A 5,248-nucleotide genomic window follows, 5' to 3' on the forward strand; every position below is an offset into this window, starting at 1 on the left:
TCGGCCCGGCCCGGCCCCGGCTCCCCCCCGCGGGGCCGGGGACACCCGCTGCGCCCACCCACCGCCCCGTCGGGGGGACCGGGCTGCGGGGCCGCGCCCGGGCTGGGACCCCCGCGGGGCTGGGACCCCCGGCAGGGCAGCACCGCGCTCGGCAGCTCGGGCAGCCCCGCGATGCCGCCAGCAGCACGGGCAGCTCGGGTCTGGGGGCTCAGGTGGGGCTGGCGTGGGGCGCGTGTCTGACACGGCACCGTTGGGAGATGGAGCCTCGTCCCGCCGGTTTGCTCCAGAACGTGCGAGTTGCTCCTCTCGGAATGCGCTGCCGGGCAGCGATCCACCGAGCCTCGCGCTGCCCGCTTCCCATTAGCCGTGATAAATGACAATCCGGATGTGCCTTCGAGGTGGGAACAGCAGCCACGCACGCACGCAGTGCGAGTCTCCACTTTTGTTGATTCTATCTCTACTACACAAACTAAACACCACAGACACACCGTTTTCCTTGTCGTTTTGCGGTCACAACCTGCCCAGCACATTTCTGACCTGTCCTCGGTTCTCAGAGGCTTCTGCCGCCCTGGGCCATGCTCTGGGCTGACAAACACCAGCCGTGACCTCAGGGCTGGAGTCTCCAGCCATCAGCACGTCCCCTCTGTGTACACCAGGTGCCCATCACCGTGGCAGCTGACCATCCGTTCACCAGATCCTCCCCACTCCGCAGAGCGCGGTGCTGAGGCTGCGGCAGCGAGGGTGCCGGAGCTGCGTCCTGCCACAGGGATGGAGCTGCCAGGATGCCACTTTGCTGCCAAGTTATCAATAACAGGTCAGTGCACAGGCTGGCATTCAAGAACCAGCATCCCACGTGTGTTCCCATCAGCTCTGCTGGTTTATTCCGACCCCCAGCACCACGGTCCCTGCGCAGCACCCGTGTGCCCAAGGGCTGTGGCACGGGCAGCCTGCCCAAGGCTCGGCCCTTTCCTTTCCGTGCCTTTGGTTTCTGAAGAATTTCCTGCAGCCGTTTCCAAGTGGCACATTTAGAAACGCTGCCCTTCCCTGCCCAGGCTGACGTCCCAGTGTGCCCGCAGATGCTGAACCGCTGCAGTTTATAGACACACCTCAACTCCAGCCCCAAACAGGCTGGGGGGCTGCCTGGCACCTGCGCCCGCTGCAGAGCTGGGATGCTGCACCCACCCTGCAGTGATTTATCTCAGAAATACACATCCATGAGGCCTCGCTGAGCCAAGGACCTCTGCCAAGCAGCAGGAATTCAGTATTTCCTAAGTCTGTCCTACTGGAGCAGGGATCTGAACTAAAAGGGTGAACCCAAAAGTAACGCATCCCCCGTCACCAGGCTGCCCTGGCTCCAGCAGCACACACGCAGCAGCAAACGGGGACCCAAAACACCGGGCAGGGCTCACGTTCACCGTGTCGGGCGCTGAGCGAGACGGGGATGCAGCCGGTGGCGTGCCAGCGCGGCTGCCTGTGCTCTGTCCTGCTGGAGCTCGGCACGTCAGCTGCATCTGCAGCCCCCGCGCTCCTCGGCGAGGGCCCCCCCGAGAGCAGCGAGTGCAGAGTCTGGGAGAGCACAGCCTGTCCGGGCAGAGCCGCGAGGGAAAACCGGGGGGGAAGGCACCAAAATCAGACAAGGATTGCGCAGCACCCTACGAGAGAAAACCAGATGCCAAACAGCAAGAAGCGCAGAGTGCCACCCCACCCCACCCCACCCGCCCTCAAGCTCCCTCCGCCTGACAGACATTGGCAAACAAAACTAACTAAGCTTTCCCAGCCCCTCAGGACAATGATGAGGGGTCCGTGTCACCATCCACAAACCACAAGCTCAGCCTCAGAGCAGCGACAGGTCTCGTTCAAGACCCCAGCAGCGCCAGCCCCAGCACAGCCCTGCTGCGATGGTCCAGAGTGCGGCTGCGTGAGACAGCTTCGCTTCCCAGCTGTGCAAAGTGTCACCAGACCTCAACAGTCACACAGAGCCAAGGGCATGGAACTCTGCCCAGAGAGCCGTTCTGCTGAGGACAGGGCCTGGCAGTGCCCCCGGAGCTGCGGGACACACGCTGTGGAGAGGGGCGGCACAGAGCCAGCAGTGCTGCAGAGCAGCCAGATGTGCCCCAGCTGTGGGGTCCTACTCACTGGCAGGGCAGCAGCCAGGGCTCCGGGGCCGTCCCGCTGCTCCGCCGGCACAGCTTGGCTCAGGTGGGGGTCCCGCACCCTGAGCCCGTCCAGCAGCCCGAGGAGCGCCCGAGCCGGCCGGGTGGTGACTGGTGGCTGCAAGGAGGCAGATGGTAATAATTACCCAATCGCTAATTCCATGGAAATTTCCATGTGCCTGGGAAGGAGGCCGCCAAGGCTGCTGCCAGGGCAGGGGTTCACTGCTGTTTCCAGGGACTGTGACTCAGAGCTGGCTCTGTCACATGGATGGTGTTTAAATGCCTCCTTGGAACCTCCCATCTGAATGTCAGTGGCTCCAAACCTGGGCTGCAGGTGGCCAGGGAGGGTTGCCTGGAGCACCTCAGCTCTGCAATATGCTCCCCAGCACCCAACCTGCACCCGCTGCACCGGCCGAACCGCAGAAAATCGCCTCGGATGCTGCACCCGAGCCGTCCACCCGCCGCTGGCTCAGATCCCCACGGTGATACCGACGGCATCTCCCCTCTCGGCTCCCCAGGGGGTCCCGGGGCAGGGCAGCCCTGGCCGGGCAGCGTGGGGCCGGGTGCCAGCACACAGCACCATATCACGCTCTGGCAGCTCCTCCTTAGCAACACAAACAGAGCCACAACACGGACTGGGGAGGCAGATCCATCGCCGCCGGCAGTGCGGCTCTGGCGGGGAGCCCGGCATGCCCACAGCTGGCAGGTGCCACTGCCCTGCTCTGCCTTGGGAAAGCACCAGGACACCGAGCTGCGTGGTGGGCAAAGCCAGGAGGAGTTGTGCTGCTCAGTGTCTTCCAGGGCCTCACATCGCAGGGGCTGGAGGGAGCCAGAGACGAGCTCTGCACCCCGGGGTGGCCAGGGAGCCGTCGCTCCCTGCTCTCCTCCTCCCTCTGCCCTGACGCAGACAAAGGCTCAGTGAACGCCCAGCCCTCGGCTCCCTTCTCCTTCCTACCTTTCCAGCTGCAGGCTTGTCCTGGGCTCCGTCACTCTCTGCTACCTGTCCCGCGGCTCCTTCGGAAGCTGCTTGTGCGAGCAGCTGCCTGGAAAAGGAGTGGGGAGGAAGGAAGGGGATGGACAGCGCGGGGAGGGCGGCCGGCACGGGGTGTCTGGTGCAGCGCGGGGGAAAGGAAGGAGGATGTTTTGTAATATTTGGCGAGCACTTCCATGAGCAGAGAGAGGAAACTGGCGGGGTCGATGGCGCCGGGCGAGCCGTCCACGCACGCCGCTGTGTGCTGGTACCGGAGCCTCTCGGGCGAACGCCTGGATCGTGTGCCGGCTCCTGCTGGGGCCCCACTGGTGTCATGCCGTAAAAATGCACTTCTTGGCTGGAATTTGGCAGCCTGGCCTCTGGTGGGGAGGGAAGCTCTCGGCTTACAGAGGGAGTGGGAGCTGCGGCCTCGGGGCTGCAGGGAGAGGAGAAGGGGAGCTGGTCTGAGCTCCCGCAAGGCTGGGCAGCCATGGATGTGCCTGCAGATTGATGCTGCTTTCCCCCGCTGCCCCACGCAAGGGCAAGACAGGAGGACAGGGACGGAGCCACGGAGCTCCCTAGAGAGGCTGAACAGGATGGGGCATCACCCAGCACGCAGGGTGCCAGATTTGGGGCACTGGTGGGACACCCAGGAGTTTCAGCTGCATAGCAGGGCATGCATTTTGGAGCAGAGGAGACATTTTCCTTTGAGGTTTCAAGGGTTTCATCTGTGGCTGCACGCCAGCAAAGGGTTTTAACAGCTGGAGTGAGCATCCCTGCAGCCCACAGCCTCTGCCCTCCAGCCAGCTCCCACTGTCCACTCCGGTCCCCACCTCCAGCACTGCAGCCCCCAGTGTGTCCAGCCCAAACCGCAGCCTGGTCCCTGAACGTTACACCGGGCCGGACTCCTTCCCCACACACGCAGGAATCAGCTCAAGCCTTTCAGTTAAACACCCCCCGGCCTCACTCCAACGTGTTCCCGTGGGCAGTGCCAGCCTGGCCTTGGCTGCAAATGTCCCCGAGCCCCGGCCGCTCCTGCAGAGGGAGCGCCAGGAGCGGCAATGAGCGGCGGCTGCGCGCAGCCATTTCCTCCGTCTCCCGGGAAAGCGCCGGGCAGGGCTGCAGCTTCCCGGAGGGAGGAAACACCGCTCAGACGCGGAACTTGGCGCACAAACCCCGCACGCTGCTCCCGCAGCCCCGGTTGGACTCTGGTCCCTGGGCCCCGGACAGAACGAACCTTCCCAACCCCCCGGGAGCAGCAGCCGCGCAGACCCTGCAAAGAGAGAGAATGACAGCAGCTCTCTGCGTTCCCATTCTGCAAAGAGAGAGAATAACAGCAGCTCTCTGCATTCCCATTCTGCAAAGAGAGAGAATAACAGCAGCTCTCTGCATTCCCACCTCCTGCAAAGAGCAGGATGGTGGCAGTGGCTGGAGGGACATGTCGCCGTGGTGCTAGCCAGGGTGTCTCAGCGCTGGCCCGAGTCCAACCTCCAACTCCCATCTCCCAACTCGTCCTTTCTTTTCAGCCGCAACTTCCTGTTAGTTATCATTTTAATTCTTTACCTCTTCAGCAGTGCAGAAAATTGGTGCTTAATTTGCCCCGCGAGGCTGTGTGGCGGCAGCTTAATTGACCCTCGTTGCGCCACCCTGGCCACATCTCGGTCAGCGAGCTCAGCCTTGTGCCACACTCACTCCTGCCCCCTCTCTTTACCATCTGCCCTGTGCAGGGATGCTGCTCGTGTCCAGCTCCAGGACAGAGTCCTGGAGGAAATCCCAGTGTCCAGGGCAGGGGCGGCCCAGGCTGCCCGATAAGCTGCAGGGGACCCAGTTTGGGAGGCGGGATGGATGGTTCTGTGCCAGACTCTCACCAAAGAGCAATTCTGCACCTGGCTGGAGCAGCAGGAAGCCTGGAGCTCTTGCTCAGGATGGTCCCTCCCAGGTGGGCGTTCAGAGCAACCTGCATTTGCAGCTCTCCATCCTCCATTCTTTGCCTGACCCTTCCTCAGCTGCTCAGCAGGTTTCTCCACACTCAGCACATTTCAGGGTCCCACCTTTGACATCACGGGTTGCAAAATGATGTTGCAACTTCGGTAGCTTCCCCAAGCCTTGAAAAATTGGTCAGAAA

The sequence above is a fragment of the Columba livia genome, chromosome 25, assembly GCF_036013475.1.
Source record: "Columba livia isolate bColLiv1 breed racing homer chromosome 25, bColLiv1.pat.W.v2, whole genome shotgun sequence".
Lineage (NCBI taxonomy): Eukaryota > Metazoa > Chordata > Aves > Columbiformes > Columbidae > Columba > Columba livia.